This window comes from Myotis yumanensis, unplaced genomic scaffold, assembly GCF_028538775.1.
Source record: "Myotis yumanensis isolate MYYU_CA2020_CCGP unplaced genomic scaffold, mMyoYum1.0.hap1 SCAF_6, whole genome shotgun sequence".
Lineage (NCBI taxonomy): Eukaryota > Metazoa > Chordata > Mammalia > Chiroptera > Vespertilionidae > Myotis > Myotis yumanensis.
Window position 1 is genome coordinate 49,401,647 of NW_027223757.1, and position 15,762 is coordinate 49,417,408.

A 15,762-nucleotide genomic window follows, 5' to 3' on the forward strand; every position below is an offset into this window, starting at 1 on the left:
GTAAATTAAATGCTCTAAGAAAAGGAGGGGAGGGAAATGGCCTCCCTTATTTTTAACAGGAAGAAGTAAGCCTCTAATTTTAAAGAATGTGCATTTACAAGTTCTTAATAAATACATTAAGATAAATAAAAAGTAAGAAATGTATATATTTCAGTTAAAATATCACAAAATAACAGATTACAGATAATTTCATTATAATACTACTTCATAAAAATAACCAGAGTCACATAATCAATAAATTGTCTGGAACATTGGCATATTTTCACTTACAAATTAAGAACTTAATCAGTTGAATGGATCCCATGCCAACCCAAAAATGATATAATCTATAGCTTGAACGAATTATATTAATAACCTAAGTTCCTAATGGTAGAGACAAATGCTACAGCGACCAAGTCATACGGAAAGAATGCCTCCCTTTTCCTGGGCATAGGACGAACTTGAAATTGTGACAAAAAGTACTTTATCATTGGTGTACCACTGTTTCTTTTTCTGTATTCCACTACCTCTTTGTTAAAAGATAAACTGAATCATGTTAATATTTTAAGAATGTATTTGTACAAAATTGATTCCAATTGGACAGTGCCAAATTAGAAGTGGTCAAAGGTACTGTGTTGATGGGAGTTGGGAGAAAAGACAAAAGCAAAATAAGAAAATTATTGATTGGCTAAAGCTTAAAAACTAGTTGGCTGTTTGTGATTGGTGTATTCACAGGCTTAGATTTAGGTTTGCTTATGTAGGTACCGTGGCGTTAGGGTCACCTCAGTCTAATGGCCTCCTTGTTTAATTAGTAAACTTCCTTTTATACATGATTTCGGTACCCTATGTCTTATAGTTGCCCTAAGCCATGTTCTGTGAAACTGAATTTGCGTCGTACTATCCTCCTTTGATTCAATGTACCTAATGTCTAAATGTACCTGCTATGCTTCTCTGTTAAATCTTCCATTTTTTTACTGTGTATCTCAGCTAAGTATGTTAAAGAGTGCAACCTGATTGAATAAATTCAAATATATGTGTGAATGGCTGAAAAATAAATCTATACTCCTCTCAGACATATTTTCAACAGAGAGATTTGTTACATCAAATGAAACCTCAAACTTTAAAAAGGTAGCAGTATATCAAACAGATGCAGGTAATTCAAGCCGAGTGCCAGTAGGTATTTTGGGGTGCAGTTGTTACTATACAGACAAACTAGTTCAATTTGTTTTCCTTTTTTGTTTTGGGGCAAACCTGTCTAAATTATTCCTGACTTTTTTGGTTTACAAGGATGTGTCTCTCCCTTTCCCATTTCTCTGTAAACAAATTTGCTCAGGATTTCGCTTGTTTGTTAGTTTCACTGTTACTCTAACGGAGTGACAGCAAGGCCTGGGCAGTCGGAGGGCAGGGCAGAGCAAGAGTGGTTATTTGTATGAGCGCATTCTTGTAAGTGACTGCAAGTAAATGACTTAGTCAAACACATAACCAGGAAAATGAGTTTTTCTATCAGAACACGAGGAAGTGCTGAGAGGGTATTTTTCTAGAAAAATTAAATATAGTTTGTCTTCTGTCAAAATTAATTTAATTGAAGAATAGAAAACTACCCTTCAATTCCACTTTAGAGTACGACATATGGTAACTGCTTTCCTTTGTAATTGTCTTTATTACTCATGTTGCAATTAGTTTAGCCTAATCCACCTCTCTGTTATTAAGAGTGGATATATTACAAAGCAGAAAGAGCACTCATGTGTCAAAAAATTATTATGTATGAAATTAACTGTCTAAATTTAAATTCTCTTTTGTTTTAATAAAAAAGGTCAGGTTCCTTACTTTCGAAAGAAAGGGAAAGACGCTGCTGAGCTTTTTGGAGGTTTATCAGGCGGCAAGACTTCATTTCTTTGACAATTAAAAATATTGTGGTGGATGGAGATACATGCTAATAATGTTCTTCTTCCCTTGAGACAAGAAAATGGAAAAAATTAGTGCAGTCTAATGAAGGATAAGATTTTCAACTTATCTATTCCAACACAATTTTGGATACATGTTAGATGCACACTGAATGTTCTATATTTTGAACTTCCTAGCAAATGCCTGACCTGCACATATAGATAGATTTCCTTTTAAGAGTCAATGATGAGAAATAAATAAATAAAAATTAAAAAAAGCAACATGGAGCCTTAAAATTCTTAAGAAACAGTAGGAGGAAGAAGTTATAAAAGTATAAACTAATATTAACATAATTTTTAAATATATAAGCCATAAGATAATTCACAGTGGAAATGATAGATATATTTGATATTATGAAAATTAAAAAATATGTAAATAAAAACAGCAAACATTCACATATAGCTTAGTATGTGCCAAACATTGCTTTAAAAATTTTACACCTATTAGCTCATTTAATTTTTGCAACATTATGAGCAAAGCACTGTTATTGTCCTCATTTTACAGATGGGAAAACAGGAGACAAAGAAGCATCAAGTAACTTGCTCAAGGTCAGCAGTTACTTAAACAGTGGAGCTGGGATTCAAGCAAAGGCAGTATGACACTTGGTAATGAAAGATATGTAAATTAAAGCAGTAGTAACCTAAAATTTTCACTTCAAAATTGGCAAAAATTAAAATAATAGTCTTTAATGTTACCAAAAATGCAGGGACAAGAGCATTTTTAAACTAGTGAAAATATATTTTAAATCAATCTTTCTGGTAAGCAATTTGAAAACATATGTTCTACCTCTATCATACTTCTGAATTTTCAGAAAAAATTATAGAGTGAGATTTATGTATCAGAAATTTTTTCTTGTGAAATTATTTCTAATAATAAATCTGGAAATAGACTAAAAAGTCAACAAAAGAAGGATATGAAGTAAATTATGATTCATATGTTGATGAAAATTGTATAACTATTATAATTATTTCTAGAAAAAGTGTCAAGGTAAAATGTTAATAAAACAGCAATAAAAACTGTATCCTTATATTCCCAATTTTGACAAAACCATTGATATATACATATATATATATGTAAATATATATATATACCCATATTGTTTGTGTAAAGCCAAAATAAAGTAATGTAATTATTTATTATAGAATTTGAATTTCTTTTAAAAAATATTCCTCACTTGTCTACTTTTCCAACCATTAACAAGGATCATTTATCAGGAAGTTAAATGTAGTTTTAAAAAGAGAATTATGTGGAAAAATTGACTTTAAAATGTTAATTTTATAGCATAACTTGGATTGCTTTTAATATTTTCTCATGGAAATTACAGTTTAATTTTATAAATAGCAGCTATAAGCAAATCAGGTTAATAATTTTACTAGGCTATTAAAAATGTTACTTTTACCTATAATATGCAAGCCACTGTGCTAGGTGATAAAAGGGTTATTATTAAGGTTACAAAATGATCTTTCACCTGAACAGTGACCAGACCACAGCAAAGCTCAATACATAATTGAGGGAGAAATGGATAAAGGGAAGGTGTGGAATGAAGGGATGGAAAGAAGTAGAGGAGAGGTAGAGAGGAAGGGTGGAAGGAGGGGGCATGGAGAAGGGATAGCGAGATAACCTTGTATGGAGTTCAAGATATAAACTGCAATATTTAGGTAGAAGGCAATAGAGGCTAAAGTCAAAATATAAACAAAAATGTAAATGTTGATTACAGTTTAGTGGTCAGGTGATTTTTATGGACTGGCTTATGAGAACTGGATTTAATTTCAGCAGGCACAGATGGAAATGTGGATTGTTATAAGAAAGTACAAGGAAGAGCACAGTATGGTCTGAAATATTGAATGGCTTGATGGGTCTGCCTGGTATTTTGACTTTTAGACTTATTCATATCCTCTCACATCAGACAAAAATGAGATTATACTTCTTTCCTATAGAAGTGTACATTCAGTGGTTTGCTCTTACACTTGTAATATCCAACTCCTTTCTCTAGACAGCAAGGCCCTACATGCTTCAGCCCTTCTCAAATCTTCTTATTTACCTCTTCCCCTTTCTCTGTACTCTAACCATACTGACCCTCTTTCATTTCCTCAAATTTAAGTGCTTTGTATATTTTCTTTCTTTCTTCATAATACTCTACCCCATGTTCTTTGTTTTGTTGTCTCTAGTTTTGTTTAATTCTTATTGTTTGGCTTAATATTTACTCCCTTCGAAAAGGCATCCTGACCACTTTCATGGCACTTACCACCATTTGTTATCATTATAAGTAGCCATTCACTTGCTTATTGATCAACTAGCTGATTAAGAGATTCATTGATCTCTCTCTCCCACTAGATGTTGATATTCATAGTCAGGCAGCATCTCTGTGTGATTCAACATTTAGTTCATTGGCATCACATATTAGGGGTTTCAGAGGATATTTGAATATTTAATGACCATTGTATTTAATGAATGATGACCTAGAGTTGAAAGGGGTTTTAGACATTTGCCCATTGAAGAAGTGTTCTATTTATTTAGGATAGAAAATAAAAAAAAATCACATAGTCATATCAATTGATGCAGAAAAAGCATTTGACAAAATCCAACAACCTTTGTTGATAAAAACTCTCAGCAAAATGGGAATAGAGGGATCAAACCTCAACATAATAAAAGCCTTATATGACACACCTACAGCCAACATCATACTCAATGGGCAAAAACTAAAACCATTTCACATAAGAACAGGAACGAGACAGGGATGCACACTTTCACCACTCCTGTTTGACATAGTACTGGAAGTGGTAGCCATAGCAATTAGACAAGAAGAAGAAATAAAAGGCATCCAAATTGGAAAAGAAGATATAAAACTGTCATTATTCACAGATGACATGATACTGTACAGAGAAAACCCTAAAGGCTCCATCAAAAAATTATTAGACTTAATAAATGAATTTGGCAATGTAGCAGGATACAAAATTAATGCCAAGAAATTTATGGAATTTATATACACCAATAGTGAACTTAAAGATAAACTAAAAAAGCAATTCCATTTTCCATTGCACCAAAAAATTAAGATCTTAGGAATAAACTTAACTAAGGAGGTTAAAAGACCTGTATTCAGAAAACTACAGGACACTGAAAAAAGAGATAGAGTAAGACATAAACAGATGGAAGAACATACCATGTTCATGGATTAGTAGAATCAACATCTTTAAAATGTCATACTACCCAAAGCAATCTATATATTCAATACACTCCCCATTAAAGTAACAATGGCATATTTCACAGACCTAGAACAAACTCTCCAAAAATTCATTTGGAATAAAAAAAAAAAAAAGACCCTGAATACCTGCAGCAATCTTGAGAAAGAACATAGTTGGAGGGCTCATTTAAATACCAGATATCAAGCTATATTGCAAAGCCACTGTTCTCAAAACTGCCTGGTACTGGCACAAGAACAGACATATAGATCAATGGAATAGAATAGAGAACCCAGAAATCGACCCAAACCACTATGCTCAATTAATATTTGACAAAGGAGGCAAGACAGTCTCTTCAATAAATTGGTGTTGGGAAAATTGGACAGATACATGCAAAAAAATGAAACTAGACTACCAACTTACATCATACACAAAATTAACTCAAAATGAATAAAGGACTTAAACATAAGACAGAAAATCATAAAAATATTAGAGGAATCCACAGGCAGCAAAATCTCAGACATATGCCTAAGCAATTTCTTCATGATACAGCTCCTAGGGCAATGGAAACTAAAGAGAAAATAAACAAATGGGATTACATCAAAATAAAAAGCTTCTGCACAGCAAAAGAAACCATCAACAAAACAACAAGAAAGCCCACTGCATGGGAGAACATATTTGCCAATGTTACCTCCAATAAGGGTTTAATCTCCAAGATTTACAGGGAACTCATACAACTTTACAAAAAGGAAGATAAACAACCCAATCAAAAAAATGGGCAATGGACCTAAATAGATACTTTTCGAAAGAAGACATAAGGAAGGCCAAGAGACATATGAAAACATGCTCAAAGTCACTAATCATCTGAGAGATGAAAATCAAAACAATAATGAGGTACCATCTCACACCTGTCAGGATGGCTATCACCAATAAATCAACAAACAACAAGTGCTGGTGTGGATGCGGAGAAAAAGGAACCCTTGTGCACTGCTGGTGGGAATGCAGACTGGTGCAGCTACTGTGAAGAACAGTATGGAGTTTCCTCAAAAAACAAAAAATGGAACTCCCATTTGACCCAGTGATCCCACTTCTAGGAATATATCCCAAGAAACTAGAAACACCAATCAGAAAGGATATATGCACCCCCATGTTCATAGCAGCACAATTTACCATAGCTAAGATTTAGAAACAGCCTAAATGCCCATCAGCAGAAGAGTGGATTAAAAAACTGTGGTACATCTACACAATGGAACACTACGCTGCAGTAAAAAAGAAGGCATTCTTACCATTTGCAACAGCATGGATGGAACTGGAGAACATTATGGTAAGTGAAATAAACTAGTCAGAGAAAGATAATTATCACATGATCTCACTCATTTGTGTAATATAATGAACAACATAAACTGATGAACAAAAACAGGTCCTGAGACAGAGAAGCATTGATTAGACCCTTCAAACCTCAGAGGGAAGGTAGGGGAGGGTGGGTAAGGGTAGAGATCAACCAAAGGACTTGTATGCATGCTTATAAGTCTAATCAATGGACACAGACACCAGGGGATGAGGGCATGAGTGTGGGGGTGGGGGGTTTGGGGAGGAATGGGGGGAAAAGGAAACATATGTAATACCTTAATCAATAAAGAAAAAAATAAAAATAAAATAAATAAAAAATAAATAAATAAAAAGAAGAAAATAACACTGTGAATTAAAATGAGAGAGGTTTCAGAGTAGGCTCCAGATAACACCTAGAACAGTGGTTCTCAACCTTGGCTGCACATTAGAATGACCTGGGAATCTTTTTAGAATCCTGATTTCTGGGCCTCATCCGGATTCTAATGTGCAGCCAAGGTTGAGAACCACTGACCTAGAAGGTTCAGCAATGATTGCCTGAGAAAGAAGAGAGAGATTATGCTCATTTACAGTCTCGTGTAAAAGGACAGTGACTCTGCTGGTAATAAAGACAGAGATTAAAGGAGGATGAGCAGGTTTAACTTTGGAAGATAACGTCTGCTTTTCCTTTTTTATGTCCAAATTGAGATTCTGGCAGGAAATCCTGTTAGAGAGATCCACAAGTGTTTGCAATTAGGAGGCAGATGCTCAGGAAGGTGGTTAAATTAGGAAACAGTTTAGTGTTGAGCCTAAACAGTGAAATGCCCCTAAATATAATTACTATAGTTTAACGTGGCTTTATTAGAATTCAAGAAACACTACCCACTGTGTTTTATATAAACAATAAGCTTAAAATATTTCTAATCCAGTCAACTCACACTCTTTAAGTTATGTGTGTTAATGTGTATATATTTAAAAACATCACTCTTTTAAAAATCATTTTTTGTCTCTGCTTTGGCAGGACATTTGGGGAAAACTGAAATGTTTATGATAGCGATTCCTAAAAATTTGGACTTCTTTGAGAGGATTTGGTTTAATGCCACACATATCATCTTTCTTATTCCTATGCCAATCTACAGATAAATGAGTTACTGTTCAAAACTGTTAGAAAGCGGAAAGCAGCATTTGCCAAAGAGATACACAAAGACGAAAGATGCTAAGGTATGCATTAGTAACAAGGAAGAGGCATATGTTAATAGTAAACTTTGTCAACTGTGGGCAGGATTAGGGGATAATTGAAGTAAACACAGTCAGCATGCTTCAGAGTATGGCAAGGGCCCGAGGGTTAGGTCAGCTGTGATTGCTGGGTTCAGGAAGAAATTTCTGTGCATTTTGAATGTCCTTAGAAATCGGCAACATCCATTTTCTGGTGTAGGGCAGTTCTGCATCGTGTTGAGAAAGACCGTTTAAAATAGAGGGGCCCAGAAAGAGCTGCTGAGGAAGGAAATTGCAACAGAAAAGGGAGAAACGAAGGAGGATTCTGCACTCCTGGGTAATCCACATTGGATCAGTTTTGTCAGAAATAGATACCCCGCCTATGATTGGTAGCTAGAGCTGGGAGTGCTTTATGTGTGGTCTTCCTAATATAAAATGAATTTTTGTGGTGCAGGTGCTGTAGGGCAACTGCTCACATTTATTAATAACATGTAACTCATTTGGATTTGGGGGAAGTAACATTTTTTTCTCTCCTTCCTTCTTAGACTTATTAATTCAGGTCCAGAAGAATGGTTTTGTTTATATTCTGTGCTTGCTGATACCATGTGCGGCATTTATCCTCTACCTGACTGTTTTCATATCCAGAAACTCAGTTAAGTAAATGTAGTTTGTTTGCCCTTTCTTATTACTGTGAAGTCCTTTCTGTCTTGAGTCTGTTAAAGTATGTTTCTCTTAATGACTCTTCCTTCTTGTAACCGGAACATCTCTCCTGTGTACCTGATACTTTCATTTTTTTTCCCCTTTGAACTCACAATTCTAAGGGTTGGAACCCAACTGAACTGCATTAAAGGCCATATTTTCTTTGCCCTTTCCCTGTATTACATCTGACAGTAATTCTGCCAGCCAGTGTGAAAGCACCTTGCAAGCTATTTAAACCGAACCCTAGGATAAAATATAGGCGTCCATTTTCTTTTGTTCTGCTATTACTTGCTTCTTTTTCCTGTATACCTAGATCTTTACCTTATTATCTTTTCTTGAAGATCAAGCTTATTGTATTTTCTTACTTTTCTCGGAGAGTAAAATCTTTGGAAATCTCTTTAGCCATCTATCTATCTATCTATCTATCTATCTATCTATCATCTATCATCATCATCTTTTTTTTTTTCATTTCTTGTGCTCTTAACTTAAATTGCCCAAGCATTCAAATATAGGCAAATTTTATCCTAGCTAACCCATGGTGAAAAGAGAAAATATTCTTCTTGGGTTTGATGGTTGGTTTATATTTAGAATACTAGGTAAATAGACACCTTGTGGATAATTTAATCTAATTCCATTAACTGAGCTCTCAACACTTGTTTAGGTCACAACTAGTTTTCTCCTGCAGTGAACCAGTTCTAAGCCATCTTCAAGCTACAGACCTGAAAGCCTGAAAGTCTTTTGAATCCCATGCTCGCCTTCTGAAGAAATCCGGCTCGGGTTTCAGACCTTCCCCTGAGGCTAATAGTCCCAAAGGTTTAAAATTGTTATTACATTATAATAAATGCTCTGTTATGCTCATCATTTTTCAATTCAATTTCTTTATTTCTTTCCACAACTGTTCTGCTTTCTTGCCAGTTTACTGTCACATTATTTTTCCACAGTTAACTTCCTGGACAAATAAATGTGCTGGATTTATGCAATTGTGCTTTGGAGCAAGACTGGCCATTTTGGCTATGACTGCACTTGCTCGTCATCCTGTGAGAAATGGCATATCCTTTGGCAGGGTTTTCTGAGGCTTTGTGATTCATTACTCTGACTCAGTATGGTCTCCATCACCCTGATGGTTTTCTGATGATATAGAATGTTGAAATGGAGAAAGAAACAGATAACTAGAAAACAAAAAGACAAATTAGAGAGTTCTGTAAAAAAACAACAACAACAAAAAACAAAAAAACCCTTATGATTATTAAATGTTCATATTATCATTCAATTAAGAATATTTTACTAATAGAAAGGTCTTTTAAATGCTTTCAGCATTTTGGGAAATCTTTGGCACTATCATTATTTAAAGAAAAATTAACCAGGCCATGCATGGATTTAGGAGATAGAGTTTATCCATTTACATGGTCTAAAGATAAAACATCTGCAAGATCATTTTCTAGTTTCCTTGAGTATCATTCCTTGAGACCCTGCCAAGCTTTAATGTAAGTTTCCTTTAAGACAGAGGGATCTTAGCCCTACCTCAGAAAGACATAAATCGGGCTACATCACTTTGAATCAAGAAATATTTTTCTATTCAAATCCATTATCCATTATCATGGATTTGTTTTGATTTTTATCTAATAGAGAAAAGGCACTCTACCCATGAAACTAGACAGATTTCAAAACATTGCAAAGTGGGTCTTCATCCTTAATGTGGAACTGGGAGCGTGTGTGTAGCAGGAGTCCTGATGATGACAGTGGCACTGGAGGAAAAGATTAATGACACCAGAGCTCGCCAGCGTGGTGCTTGCTGTGCGTTTTCTGTATTAAGGGACAAACTGTTTGTTTTCCCTTTTGCATTACTCTCTGCTCCTTGATTTAGTTGGCAGCCTAATGAAAACAGGATTTTAAACAGCTGATGTGATTGCCATTCTTCCTTCATGACTCATGTCCGCTAAAACACAATATTTTCACTGAAAAGGAATAAAACAATTTTGATTCCCCAGTTTTAAGAACATGTCTTCTTATCTTCACTTATAAACTAGGTCTTTGATAATCTTTTAAGTAGCGTTTGAAATCAGAGGAAAAAAACAAGGCTAGCCCTATACTAAAATGTTATACGCATTCTAGACCTCAGTAGATACAACCTAGGAGAGTTGTAGGAACTAGTTGTTTCTGTGCTACACTGAAAATAATATAACCATGAGGGGGTTAATAGAAGCAGATGATCTTTGGAAAGAAATATGGAATGTTGAGTTGTGTTCAATAAAGTTATAGGCGATGCACTTTAAAACACTCTGGTACTGGCTGACTCATGTCTAAAACAAACGCTGGTCCATTTAGCCATATATTTGCACTTGTAATGGATTTGGTGAGCGGAACAGCATTCCATCTGTATAAACTGAAGAGCTTGACAAAACACTGCACACTTGTCACTAAACGCCCTTCAGAATTGTAATCAGGAGGGAAGGTTGTAAACCAACATGAATTTAGATGTCTTAACAGCGAGAAGATGATTGTGACATACTTTATAATAAAGTGTCATCTTCCAAGATACATAAAAATCAGTTGTATTTACTGTGCACCAACTCTTTTTTTTTTTTTTTAGAATCAACCAAAATGACAGTGTCATGCCAGTACTGCTGCATGCATAATTCAAATAACTTTTCAGTGTTTGTTACTCTATGCAGTCTGAGGTGGGTGATCCCTCAGGGAACATTTGCTCTCTCTTTGACCTTGATCATGAATTACCGATCAAAGGTGAGACTAGATATTTTAACAAAGATTTACAAAGTTTTCCACAAATAAGATCTGGAGAAATTAAAATCATACCTTTGCATCTCTAAAGCTTTCTGTAAATTGAATTTGTAATTAAACAAAGGGATCATCAACTCCTAGAGATAAACAAGGGAATGCTGTACCCTGGGGAATTTTTAATACATATATGAATCACACTGAATACCAGTGGCCTGCACAACTGTAGAATAGACAATTGGAAAGGAATATAACTTGCCTTAAAATTGTTCTGCTCATTTCCTTGCTCTTCCCATTAGTCACACAAGAAAGTATAAAATGAAGGTAAGCAATATTAAGTGACCAACTTGGTGTCTATTGTGTATTTCTAACATAAAAACCTACTGCATAAAACAAGCTTTCATGAATATTATTTATGAGGTACTTTGGTTTTTAAAAATTATATTTGTACTTTCACGAATATGTTGTATAAATTATTTTTTGTTCCTGAGTGTTAGACTGATGATGACTTGTAAACTCGAGGTAACAGCAATCTTCTGGATAAGAAGTCCTGAGGTAACTGCACCTTTTGCTAGGTGTCTGCCTAATCCATACTACTAGCTGAAGCTCTATTTCTTAAAATGTAATAATATGAGTTTAAATATTCATTGTAAACTAAAAGAACAGTGTTTTATTCTTCACCTGAAAATATTATAACATCATATTAAAATTTTCAACTAATATAAGTTGAATGTGATTTTCAAATATTTTTAAAGTGCTATGATGAAGTCATCTTAATAAATGAGTGAGAAGTCATTGCATCTATATGCACTCACCTAATAACTGATATATGCTTTGGTGCTAATGTTCAGGTCAATACCTGTTCCATTGTTAATAATTTCATTGGCTGGAAAATATCAATTTAGATTACTCAGTATAAAATTCATGCTTCTCTGGTTAACAAATTAGGTTACAATGAAATAGTGTTTAAAAGTTCAGGTTTTTACAGAGGGAGACACCATATGAAAAGCTGTTCAACCCCACAGGTTATAAAGGAAATGTAAATTAAATGAAAGCTATTCTTTCACTCAAGGGACTTATAAAATGTAAAAAATATATAAATGACCATACCAACTTTTGATGATTATTTGGAAAGAGTGGCTCTTGGAAATGTAAATTGCAACAGTAACTGTAAAGAGCAATTTTTAAGATTGTGTGCATGCATATAAGGATAATCAATGGACACAGACACTGGGGGTGGGGGGGTAAGGGCATGTGCTGGGGGGTATGGGAGACCGTGGGGAGGTCAATGGGGGAAAAAGGAGACATATGTACTACTATTTGTAATACTTTAAACAAAAAAAGTAAAAACAAACTAACAACAACAAAAAGTATATATTCAATGCTTGACAGATAGCAATTATTTTTAGCAATATTTACATTATCAATTTTTATGATTGTCCAATTTGATGGATGAAAAGTGATTTAAAAGAACTGGATATTTATGTTCTCCACTCAAAATTCATTTGTTGCAACTCCACCTCCAGTATGATGATCTTAAACACAGTAAAGACTAGAGGAGGCCAGGAGGATAGAGCCCGCATGAATAGGGTTAGTGCCCTTCTAAGAGTCATAGAATGCTTCTTCTCTCTCTTTCCATGTGTGAGGATCCAACAAAAAGCCAGCCACCTGCAACCCAGAAGAGAACTCTCACCAGAACCTGGCCATGCTGGCACCAGCATCTCAGACTCCAGCCTCCACAATTATAAGAAGTGAAATATTCTGTATCTCCTAGTCAGGTTTTTTTTGTTTGTTTGTTTGTTTTCTTTTATTTTCTTTTCTTTTTTGTTCATTCCTTTTGTTCAATGGTTTCAGTTAGGAGGTGGGTTGAGGGGCTGGGTGAAAAAGGTGAGGGGAGTAAAAAATACAAATTAGTAGTTATAAATAGTCACAGGAATGTAAAATACAGCATAATATTGTAATAACTATGCATGATGCCAGGTGGGTATTAAACTTACCAAGGGGATCACTTCATAAATTATATAAATGTCTAACCAATATGCTGTACACTTGAAACAAATATAAAATAATATTGAATGTCAACTGTAGTTGAAAAATAAAAAGACAAAAAGGAAGTGATATCTCAATTCAGTTATAGATCTCTTAGTTTTAGGTAAGAATAATAATCTTTACGCATTTATTATGCATTAATATTTACTTCTGTTCACTTTTTTGTCCATTTTTATATTGAGTTTGGTTTATAATTTCTTAATCTTTGGAAAAATTTTTAATGGAAAGAAACAGCTAGAAACATTAGTCAGATATACTAATTTTCCTATAATTACTTTCTAAACTTGGTTATGTCATCTTTTGCATTCAGAATCTTAATTTTTAAAAACTTATAGAAAATTTTCAATCACTAAGAAAAGTATTATATTGTGTTTTATTGTATTAATGACGTAACTTAGTAGTATGTGCCATAATACTTATCAACTTATGGCTAAATTTGCACTTGGAGAGGTAAACAGGAAGCCCTTGATTGATTCTAATTTCTGAGGTTCCTAAATGTTTAGATCAGATGACAGGTGAATGCTGAACGGTTTTAAAAAAGAAAACCTACCAAACTAATTAATCCAAAGTAGTTGTATCATTTTATTACCATTGTATGAGAATATCAGTTCCTTCAAATCATTGCCAACACTTGTGTGCTAATAATAGTTTTACCTTGTATATTTTTAAATACTGAGCATATTTTAATTTGCTTATTTGCTATCTTTATGTCTTCTTTGGTGAAAAGCCTATTAAAATATTTGTCCATTTTTTATTGATTATGTGCTTTCATACTATTGAGTCTTAAAATTCTTCATGCTGGATGCAAGTGTTTATCAGATATACGATTGGCAATTCTTTCCCCAGTCAGTGAGTGTCTTCCCCTTTCATTCTCTTAGTGTCTTTTGAAGAGCAGATACTTTTAATTTTGATGAAGTAAAACTTATAAATTTAGTGTATTCTGGATAGTATTTTTATCATATTTAATAAATATTTGCCCAACACATGATCACAAAGATTTTTATGTATTATTTTAATAATTTTATAGTTATTGATTTTACTCTTAGGCTTATGACTCATGTTAATTTATGAATATCAAGTATAGATTAAATTTTGTTTTCACATGAAGATCAAATTATTCCAACATAATTTCTATGCTTTCTCCAATAAATTGCCTTTGTACCTTTGCTGAAAATATGTTATTTATGAATGTTGGAGCCTATTCTTTTAACTTTCTTTTCTGTTCCATTGATTAATTTATCTGTCTTATCTGCTATACCACACTATCTTGATCAGTACAGCTTTATGATAAGTCTTGAAATTAAGTAATGTTAATCCTGCAACATTATTATATTTTGAAGTTTTTAGGTCCTTCTAGTTCTTTTGCATTTCCATATGAATATTTGAATTATTTGTCGAAGTCTATTTGGATTGTATTAATTCTATAAATCAACTTAGAAAGACTTGATACTAATAAGATTAAATTTTCTGACTCATGGTCATGGCACATCTCTCCATTTACATAAGTCTTCTGTAATTACTCTGAGGAATGTTCATAGGTTTCAGTGAACAGAATTTGCACAACTTCATCATATGGGTCTCTAAGGATAGTTAAAAGAAGTGAAAGAAGAAACATTACAACTAATGCTTCAAAAATAAAATTAAGTAATAAGAGACTGTAATGAATAAGTATACACCATTAAACTTTATAATCTAAACAAAGTGGATAAATTATTGTATTTGATAATCCTCAACAAAACACCAGCAAATTAATTCAATAGTATATTATAAGTATTATACACCATCACCAACTAGGTTTTATCTCTGGTATGCAAAGATGGTTTAACAAATGAGAATCATTTAATGTGATATACCACATTAACAGATGAAGAATAAAAATAACAATCATTTTTGATAGATGCAGGAAAAAAACCTTTAACAAAATTTGACAGCCTTTCATGAAAAAAAATCTTAGCAAATTAGGAATAGAAAGAAATACTAGTAGCTTCAAAATAATAGAAGCTATTTATTAAAGCCCACAACTGATATCATATTCAATAGTGAAAGGTTGAAAACTTCCCCTTTAAGATCAAGAACAAGTCAAGGATGTCCACTCTCAGCACTTCTTTTTTTAAAATATACTTTTATTGATTTCAAGAGAGGAAGGGAGAGAGAGATAGAAACATCAATGATGAGAATCATTGATCAGCTGCCTCCTGCACGCCCCCTACTGGAGACCGAGGCTGCAACCTGGGCATGTGCCCTTGACTGAAATCAAACCTGGGACCCTTCAAACTGCAAGCCGACACTCTATCCACTAAGTCAAACCAGCTAGGCTCACTCTCAACATTTCTACTCAACTTAGTACTGGAAGTCCTAGTCGGAGCAATTATTCAAGAAAAATAAATAAAACGCAACTAAATCAGAAAGGAAGAAGTAAGATTGTCCCTGTTTGCATATTACATGCCTTTATATGGAAAACTCTAAAGGTTAAATAAAAAAGCTATAACAACTACTAAGCAAATTCAGTAAAGTTTTAGGCTACACAATCAATGTACAAAAATTCCATGTTTTGTACATTAACAACAAGCTCTCTGAGAAGTAAATTAAGAATATGATCTCATTTACAATAGCACCAAAAATAATAAAATACTTA